Source organism: Rhinoderma darwinii, chromosome 2 (assembly GCF_050947455.1).
Source record: "Rhinoderma darwinii isolate aRhiDar2 chromosome 2, aRhiDar2.hap1, whole genome shotgun sequence".
NCBI classification, from domain to species: domain Eukaryota; kingdom Metazoa; phylum Chordata; class Amphibia; order Anura; family Rhinodermatidae; genus Rhinoderma; species Rhinoderma darwinii.
Window position 1 is genome coordinate 77798972 of NC_134688.1, and position 10622 is coordinate 77809593.

A 10622-nucleotide genomic window follows, 5' to 3' on the forward strand; every position below is an offset into this window, starting at 1 on the left:
AAGTCTGTAAGAACAGGGCTAAGTCCGAAAATTTGGGCCCCTGTCATTCCAGGATGGGGTTCGCCCATGCGAGGGACTTGCCAGCGAGGAGGGAAATAATGAACACTACCTTGGCCTCATCAGAGGAGAAATGGTGAGCACGCAGATATAGCGAGGAAAAATAGGCAGTGCAACTGTGGATCCGGAAAACAGACAGTAGGAGTATTAGGCAGTGGAACGGCAGCAGTCTCTGGGGGAGGAACAGGGAGTTGATCCAGTCGGGCGATGATGGAGTTTACAGCCACGAGGAGTTGATCCTGACGTGCATATAGATACAATATATACTATTGGGGTCCACCCCTTAGTAATTGCTGACGTGCATATAGGTCACGCATATCCGTCTGTATGACCTGAACTGTGGTCTTAGGCTGGCCAGCGGGTTCCATGAGCGTACTGTCACAATCTAGGGAACATATGTAGCTGACTTTAGCTTGACTAATAACGCATTAAATACACAGTGGAAAGATCCCTTATCTTGACCTTTTCAATGACTTCTCAATGGTTATTTTTGTGTCATATCACGCTGCAACAAGTTATCAGAGTCAAGTTAAAGATGGCTACATCCGTATGTGGACCCACTAGGCCGTGGGCTCCGACTCAGATAGGGCTAGGTGTGGCAGGTTGCGCCAGACGAAGCGGATGGCACCAGGAATGGTAGATGACACACAGACGTGGCATATCCAGCCGGCGGTACCACACGACTCTGATAAAAGGCAGGCACAGTTAGGAAACAGCAAGGGATACAGGAAATAGGATGCAGGGAACGGGAACTCTGGGATCAAGCAGGAAAATACTAAGGGACCCTTTGCAATACAAACATGGGAAAAGTACAAACAACGCTCAAGCAAGGAGTGGAAGGGCAGAGACCATTTTATAATCCAGGGTGCACTGGGGTGGGATAGAAAACTTTTAGGAAGTGCGCACGCTGGCCCTTTAAGGCACTCCTCGCACACTCCAGGAAGGGAAGGCCGCACCAGCCGTGGTCTCTGGGGAGGTGGCCAGGAAGTTGCGGTCGCGGCCGTTCATCACAGGGTGAGCGACAGAGGTCCGCAGTCATAACACTGAGATTTTTTTTGGTGTTGTATATATGTACTGAGCAGTGGCGTAACTACCGCCGTAGTGGCTGCTACGGGGCCTGCGGCATGAGGGGGCCCGTGTCGCCCGCCGGCACAGGCCCCCACCATGGCCAGAGGCTCCGCTGGCAGCCGCTATGGCTGCTACAGCGGGACGCCACTGAACACTACGGCAGAGCAGGGAGGTATCTCCCCGCTCTGCCATTAACTGGTTCCCGACCGCTGGCTGTATTTTTACGGCCAGCGGTCAGGGTCCTTAAAACCCGAGCCATAGACTTTTTACGACTCCGGTTTTAACTTACTGCCCGCACGATCGGGCTGCTGAATGTCGGGTCTCCGGCTGTCAGTGACTGCCGGGGACCCTGAGGAGAGGATAGAAGCAGCTTTCGCTACCAGCGATCACACATGTATCCCCTATCCTGTGGATAGGGGATACATGTATTTTGTAGGACACACTGTAGGTCGCATTTTTTTGGGAGGGGGGACGCTGTATGGCGTTCCCTACAGGGGGGGGCTGTATGGCGTTCCCTACAGGGGGGGCCTGTATGGCATTCCCTACAGGGGGGGCTCTATGGCGTTCTCTACAGGGGGGGATGTATGGCGTTCCCTACAGGGGGGGGCTGTATGGCGTTCTCTACAGGGGGGGCTGTATGGCGTTCTCTACAGGGGGGGGTTGTATGGCATTCTCTGCAGGGGGACTGTATGGCGTTCTCTACAGGAGGGCTGTATGGCGTTCTCTACAGGGAGGGCTGTATGGCGTTAGCACTGTCCAATAAATATAAAGTAAACAGAAGAAAATACGGTCCAGCAATCCTCATGACAATGCGATGACTTTATTAGAAAAACATTTTATAAACCACACGGCATGTTGAAGTGATGATACAAGACTGCTTACGCGCTTCGAAAGCCAACTACATTCTTCGCAAATGTACGCCATCTCCTCCAAACAGTCAATTACATCAGAAGTCCAGTTCCTTGTGCTGCATGACTCGTGGACGCCCTATCCGTGGCGATATCCGTGTCCTTTCCACTGCTTCTCACTTGAGTCCTGTAGGCACAAAAATCATTCTGCAAGTATCCATTGTCATCCGTGCCTGCAGATTCTGCTTTAATGATGCAACTCACTCAACTCCTTGTCTATTTCATCGTTTACTGATGCCTCTTTTAGATGCGACAGATGTATTTTTTTTATACTTACCAGCCTGCTTCACAGGCACCATCCCTTTTTATTGGCACCTGATCAATAAGGGGGTCCTGCTCCACCACCATAACACTGCAATACTAAACAAAATCTTCCATAGACATCACAAAAACTAGACAAGCCTTTCCTCCCTTATGTTTCCCAACATTTCCTGGGACAAGTGTGTGTAGGTAGAAATCAACAAACATGTTTCCTGGCCCCAAACTTTACCCCCTCTTTCCAGTAAAGGATTGGCTTTCGGTATCACGCCTCCTCGCTTTTACCTTTTTACTTTATCCTGCGTAAACATTTTTTTCAGCATCTTAAACGTCTTGCCCATTAGCCCATCTATCCCCAACATCAGACCACTTATTATCATCTGACAGATCAGAATCAGACTCAACCAGCTACTGTTGCCTTCTTCTGCTTCTCTTTACATCCAGATGCGCTGCTCCTGTAATTCCAAACATTGTGCCAGTACCCCGTGTTCTAAACATTTTGGCAACCCCAAGGTGTCCCTCTCCCATGTTGAGATTATGAGGCTCTACTGGGATATTGCTGCCTTCATCGACCCTGGATCCCTGCGCAAGGATCCTGGCACTTGGCCCATCATCGTGCCATGTTCCCTCAAATTTTTGCTAGAATGATACCATTGAGGATACCTGCCTTGCTTCCTTGATGCCATTTGCTCCAAACAATCCAGTACACCCCAAGTCCAGGTCCTTGTGCTGCATGACTTGTGGGGGCTCTATACGTGGCAATATCCTGGCACCTTCCATTGCTTTCCGCTTGAGTGCTGTAAATATAAAAACATTCTGCCAGTGTCCATTATCACCTATGCCTGCAGATTATGACTGTGTAATGAAACTCACTTAAGTCCTTGTCTATTGCATCCAGGCCTTGACACATCGCAAATGTTCTTGGCAGACCAAAGCTGTCTAAAATCCCCCTACACTCCCTCACCCAATTACCTTACACCTACGTTCAGTCCCAAACCGAGCCATGTGGCCAGCATTTTGGACAAAGATACCCCTAACTTACATTATGCCTATTCCTACCAACTATCCGAGGTTCCCCACTACTACGCCTTTCTTGGCATTTTGCCCACTCATTACTTTTTCAATGTACAGAGCTACTGGTGGATACTGTATATAGTAACTAATGATGGACATACCGCATATAGATGAAATATTACTTCAGAGAGTCCCCCTGGCAGCAGGCAGCCGATCTCAAGAAATTCTGGAACAAAAAGTATAAACTGTGAAGATATTATGACGTGCGCTTAGTATGGTTCATCATATCAACAAATATATGTTCAGCCTATTGAAAACATCAGGGAGATTGTTCCCACAGTCTTGTCATGTGTCTCTATAGGAACATTCTGGATGACATCAAATTATAGAATTTCTATAGGTTGTTATTTGCTATAATACTTACATATATACAGTGGATCTTCTAGCATGTCGGCTGTCACTGGTGCCACATATTCAGATGTTATAAATGTCTGTAAAATACATAATGGGTTTAATGCACATACATAAAATAACCCCATATCTATAATGAATAATAATATATTTACTTTCACACATTTCATTTTCTATCACAGGGCGAGTCCAATGCCCCTCTGCCACACAAATAACACCAGCAGTATAATGGCACATAATAGTTGGAGGACCCTGGTATAGATTTTGTATCAGGGACCAGGAGCTTATTGTTATTCTTCTATATAATCTTATCCTTAATGGAAAACTGCAAATTTGTCTTTTGTGGAGTCTTTTGGACTGGAGTAGAGAGAGTAGAAAATGGTAAATTGGATTTCTGGATTCAACAGACAAAATAATTATTAAAGGGGTTTTCTGACAGTTTCATAAACCTTAGTCTAAGCCGCATATGGCTAAAAATAACAAATTGTCCCTACTCATTTTTTAAATTCCCTGTGGCTCCTGCGCTGGTGGTTCTGTTGTCTTTAGTTGCTAGGCCACAGCGGTCATGGCCGTGTGGATGGCATGTCACGTGGCAGCTATTGTGTCACATCCAGGGCCGGCCTTAGGTTTATTGGTGGCATGTGCAGTATCTGTGACGTCCTCCCCCTTATGATGCACCATGTAGTGTCCAAATAATTTAATCATACAGTGCCCAAATAACATCACCCAGTCAATAAACCAGGGGTATCTTTCTGTTTTTTTTATATTATAGGTTTGGGCCCTAAATGCCGGATCGGCAGTGTAAGTTGAGGGTGCCCAGGCCATCTATGGTGGTAGTGCCCTCTTCAGTATTGACCAGTAATACACACTATGTGATCATTTAGAGATGCAGTTAATAAAATACACTGACCTTGGACTCTCCTACTGAATACATCCGACTGAATGTAGAACGTTATGTGATGTGAGGTGGAGGGCTCTGCTTAATCTTTGATCTGCCCTCCTGGGACGTGTGGTTATCATTAACTCTTATGAGGAATTAATTCTAGGAGAAAGAAAGACAATGTATTAGGACAAATCTCAATCTATGGCAACATTTCTATCTAGAACAGAGTCCAGTCCCCAACCAGTGTAAAATTACCAAAGGGGTAATACATAGGATGACCGGCTGGGGTCCAGGGATTTGGGGCGGCCCACAGCTCTGGGGCTCCATACGCCCCTGAAATTGGACAAACAATAACGGCCCAGGGAGGAAGCGAAATGTCTGACCCGGTTGGTCGTCTATTAGGTGAGTATAATTTTTTATTTTATAGGAGCAAAGGGGGCACTATTAATATGGGGGATAAAAGGACTGAGTCGGGGCTTAGAAAAGGGGGCTTCATTACTGTGGGGCCATACAAAAGGGGCATTCTGACCTAGGACATACAAAAAGTGTCATTCTAGCTGTGGAGGGTATTGGTGGATACTGCATATAGTAACTAATAAGAGACGCACCTTGCATAGATGAAATATTGCTTCAGAGAGTCCCCCTGGCAGCAGGCAGCCGATCTTAAGGTGTTCTGGAAAAAACAATAATTGTGTAGTTTTATTTCTCCAGACAGACGTGTGCTCAGTATAGACCACGTAACAATGAAGGAAATGTACATTAGGGCTCATGTACACAGCAACTTCATGTGGACGGACCTGTATGGTGGCGCACAAACTGCAGTACTGGTAATGTAGACACTCTGTGTGCGCTGTGTGCTCCCCCATAAGCCAAATGTGTATTAGGAAATTACATAAATAACAAGTCCCTTATATATTACTAATACCATAATATCTTCTTTATGGAGCATTTCTATAATAATAATAATATAAAGCTGCAGCAAAATTCCCAGCGTTTACTTTTGCTACATGTGGATGAGTTTTTGAGACTGTAACTATTCACCTGTAACACTTGTGAATTTTGCCAAGCAGCAAATCTGCAGCGTCTGAATTCAGCTTTATGGCGTAGAATATAGTACTCAAATACTGCAATCATACAGTGCCCAAATAACACTGCCAGACAAGTATTGTCTGCCACACTGTAATGTAATCCATTATCAAGGAATTGTATCTGCATCCTGAGCAGTGCCCTTTACTTTTTTTACATGAAGAGTGGGATTGAGTGTTCAAGCAATGGGTGCCCCAGACATCAAGACCAGTGGCGCCCCATTCATTAGTGACAGGTGATGCACCCAGTGTAACCACGCAGGTCGCACACCCCAAAGACAGGCCCTGGATGAACAACATTGGGGAATTTGTTCCCACAGTCTTGTCATGTGTCTCTATAGGAACATTCTGGATGACATCAGATTATAGAATTGCTATAGGTTGTCATTTGCTATAATACTTACATATATACAGTGTATGTCCTAGCATGTCGGCTGTCACTGGTGCCACATATTCAGATGTCATAAATGTCTGTAAAATACATAATGGAATAAACATAAAATAACCCCATATCTAGAATGAATAATAATATATTTGCTTTCACACATTTCATTTTCTATCACAGGACGAGTCAGACATTGAAAACATTTTGTAATGTTAGTGTAAACCCAGGGAACATAACTATAGGGGTGAAGAGGTTGCAGTCACACCCAGGCCCAGGTGTCCATGACTGACATTAGGGGGGGTCACAATGTGGGCAATTTACAAATGCCAATCCCCAATGCCCCCATCTCCTAGAGGAATCCCGATTTTCGCTGCTAGAAACGCGATGTCAGTGAGAGAAGCACCCAGGCAGAAAGGCAGCTGCTGAGTTGCCCGGCCGCTTCTAAAACACAAGCAGTGGAAGGGAGCCAGCGCAGCGCCCCGTTCCACATGCTGGAGGGATGCGCCCTATGTAATGGCACAGGTCGCACACCCCTAAGGCCGGCCCTGGCTACTGCTGAGCCTTATTAGGATAATATACGGTAGCTTTTTAAGACTATTTAATTAAATTAAATTAAACATCATATTGAAAACGATTGAGAAGTCACATTCCACATTACTGACAGCTGCAATTCTCAGACAATGGTAAGGGTATGTTCACACACTTAACTAAAAAACGTCTCTAAAATACAGAGCTCTTTTCAAGGGAAAACAGCCTCTGATTTTCAGCCATTTTTTAAAACACAAACATTTTTTGAGGCATTTTTACCAACGTTCTTGGAGCTGTTTTTCTATTGAGACATTGAAAAACGGCTCCAAAAACGGCCGAAGGAGTGAAATGCACTTCTTTTTACAGGGTGTTTTTTATGCGCCGCTTTATCAAACGCCCATGTAAAATGCACCATCGGAAAAAAAAAAACAGTTTTTCCCATTGAAATCAATGGGCAGTTGTTTGGAGGCGTCCAGCCTCCGTATTTTCGGCTGTTTTTCGGGGTGTTTACGGCCAGGAAAACGGCTGAAAATAGGCTGTGTGAACATACTCTGTTGTACTGAGTTGTAACTTTAATGAGAAAATATGAAACATTGAAATCTGAATGTAAAATGTTCAGTTGTTACTTGCATTAATAGAAACATTTTACTGGAACTTGAACTGTTTGTCTAAAAAAAAAAAACAACCCCCGACAATCACCAGAAAAAAATACTTCTACAATCATATAGTTGTGGTGAGGTGTTGGTGTGGTTAGAAATTGCTGCAGTAATGTCCAGTGTGAATCTGGCCTTATATGAGAATTCTAGAGCGTATATATTTCATGTGTCCAGTAACATGTAGAATTAATGATAAAATGCTGCATCTTACCTGTCAATCACACAGTCAATCACAGTCCCGGTCCAGACGTCATTGGCAGAAATTGTAAAAAATATGTAATCCAGCTGCACATAGAACCTAATGGCTAGTACTGTCTATGACATCATCAGTGACATCATAAGCGGCTGCAGTATCTGTTACATCATCTAATTATCTCCTACTGCCTGGATAGACTGTCTGTGCATACACTGGATATAGGCGTTACATGGGACTGCTGTTTATAAACATGGAAGAAAGATAAGTGTGTGGTTATAGGGGCTACGACTAAGAACATGTAATGTATGAAACGTGTAATCTGTTACTAGATGGATTTTATACTGTAATACAGATGTAGCCATCTTTAACTTGACTCTGATAACTTGTTGCAGCGTGATACTTTCTTGATCCCGCAGCACTCCGTGTTTCAAGTGTGCGTGAGTAGGCTTCCACGCCAATGTGTAAAAAATGGGAACTCAGCACTCCAAGGTATTATGCAATAAGTGATATTTGATTTCACATATAGCGAAAAGTAGTAATCCAAAAATAATGGCGCCATTACCCAACAGCGACCGAGGTCACAAGCGCCGCATATCCGTGTCTAAAGAAGGTTGAATGTATAGACCGAAACGTTAAAAACCTAATTTTGGATTACTACTTTTCGCTATATGTGAAATAAAATATCATTTGTTGCAGCGTGATATCACACAACAAAAGCCATTGAAAAAGTCAAGATAAGGGATTGTTTATTTAATGCGTTAAAAGTCAAGGTAAAGACGGCAACATCTGAACTAATAAAGGATACATTTTATTGAATTTCGTTTTAGGCTAAATTCACACAACAGTAAAAAACGTCCGCTTTCAGAACAATGATGTTGTATGGGTATATTCACACGGCCTTTTTTTAACCACCCGTGAATATTGGCCGTCAAAAAATAGAACATGTCCTATTTTTGGCCGCTTTCACGGCCAGACGGCCCCCATAGAAGTCAATGGATCAATTTTTAACGGCCGTCAATACATGTAACAGCCGTTAAAAACAGCTCTGTGATTTGGGGAATCAAGAGCCAAGGGAACTATTGGCTCCCTTGCTGGTAATCGGCGGCGCAATGACACATACTCACCGATGCAGCGCCGTCCTCTACAGGTGTGGTCTCTAGTCTCATGGGTTCTGCGAAGGTGACGAGATGACGTCCTCGCGTCGCCTTCGCAGAACCAGTGAGACTAGAGATCACTCGTGACGTGGACGGTCATGCATCGGTGAGTATGTAGGGCATTCAGGCGGACAAAAATTACGGATATTGTTGCGCTCACTACTATGGTAGCATGGCGCTAGTACAGGGGACATTGTTGTCTACTGTAGCAAATTTTTCGGCACGGTCCTGAATTTACAGAGAGAGTCCCGGAAGATTACCACAGGGAGGGGGGGGGTGTGGTGCTTTCTCCGGAGAGGTGTCTGTGTCAAAATCTACAGGGGGGCTGTGTGCCATCGTCTACAGGGGGCTGTGTGCCATCGTCTACAAGGGGGCTGTGTGCCATCATCTACATGGGGCGGTGTGCCATCATCTACAGGGGGGCTGTGTGCCATCATATACAGGGGGGCTGTGTGACATCATCTACAGGGAGGCTGTGAGCCATCATCTACAGGGGGTCTGTGTGCCATCATCTACAGGGGGTCCGTGTGCCATCATCTACAGGGGGGCTGTGTGGCATCATCTACAGGGGGGCTGTGAAACAATCATGACAATGACCTTTGATTGGGTGTTTTCAGGGGGTTGGGACAAAAGAAGCCAGACAAATGAAATTCATCTGTTTTTTTATCGGCTATGAAAAACGGATGCAAAATGGATGTCAAACGGCCATTAAAAACGGACAGACGGACTGGAAGTGTATAAAAATTTGCAGACACAATGATGCAAAACGGCCATGAAAAACTGACAGTTGATCAGTTTTTAATGGCCATTTTTTTTCACTGTTGTGTGAATGTAGCCTAAGTTCTGGATCGTCTCCATTTTAATGGATAAAGTTACCGGACAATTATCCGCCCACCGAGAGTTTATTGGACACATGGACGGCCTGGTGAGCAGATGAACTTCTTGTTTCTTTGTTTGGAGTCATGTACAGATATAGCAATCCTTATCCTGACTCTGATAACTTGCTGCAGCGTGATAATTTATCACTTAAGTCACTGAAAACCATTGAAAAAGTGAAATTAAAGTTTCTTGACACTGTGTATTCAATGTATTTAACCCCTTCGAGCTCAGCAACGTAATATTCCGTCGCGCTGACCGCCCCGTTCGCGCTCAACGACGCAATATTATGTCGCAGGGAAAATGCATCGCCATTTTCCACCGGCGCGTGCACGAGCTGTGACAGCTGCTGTTTCCGACAGCAGGCTATCACAGCTCAATACGCCGGGACCTATTGCGATGGTCCCGCCTCCACAATCGCCACTATTGGTCAGTCAGTGAGTAACTGTCCAATAGTGGCGATCGGTCTCTTCACTTCCTCTCCCTGACATCACATCCTGCCGCACCCGCCCTGAGATGGAGATAGCGAGGCGTTCAGAGCGGTTGTGAGTAGAGGGAGAGGAGAAAAAGAGTGAAAAAAAGACAACTTTTTTCTGCTTCCCACCTCCCCAATCCACTACCCAGTCCTTTACCCTTCCTCCTTGTGTTCCCCCCACATTTTTGGTCAGTGATCTCCTATCACTGACCACTTCTTAGTCTTCAGGACCAATTTCTTGGTCCCTGGGGATTATTTTTTTCTTTATAAAACATATAAAATAAAAAAATATATATTAAAAAAAAAAAACGAAAAAAACCCCTGTTAATTTAGACAATTTATCTAGTTAGTTTAGTATTAGTGTTAGTTAGTGTCAGGGAACCGTCAAAAAGCATAGTTAGGTATAGCGTCAGGAATCCATCACCATAGTTAGATCTAGCGTTAGGGGTCCATCACAGTAGTTAGGTTTAGCGTCAGGGAAGCTCGGAATAATCTAGATAGGTTTAGTGTCAGGCACCCATCACCGTAGTTAGGTTTAGTGTTAGGGAAGCTCAGAATAATCTAGTTAGGTTTAGTGTCAGAGAATAGTCGCCGTAGTTAGATTTAGTCTCATGGAAGTTCAAATAAAATCTAGTTAGGTTTAGTGTTAGGAACCCCCTTTGTTAGGT

General features: G+C 44.7%; 1 long non-coding RNA gene across 1 annotated transcript; it reads right to left on the minus strand.

Annotated features, from left to right (window-relative positions):
• Positions 1-3737: 3737 nt before the first annotated feature.
• On the minus strand, positions 3738-7545 carry LOC142740641 (uncharacterized). Its single transcript, XR_012880829.1, has 5 exons — positions 7465-7545; positions 6089-6155; positions 5208-5272; positions 4627-4758; positions 3738-3796 (listed from the first exon to the last, which is right to left on the minus strand). It is a non-coding gene; the product is annotated as an uncharacterized LOC142740641 (long non-coding RNA).
• Positions 7546-10622: the final 3077 nt, after the last annotated feature.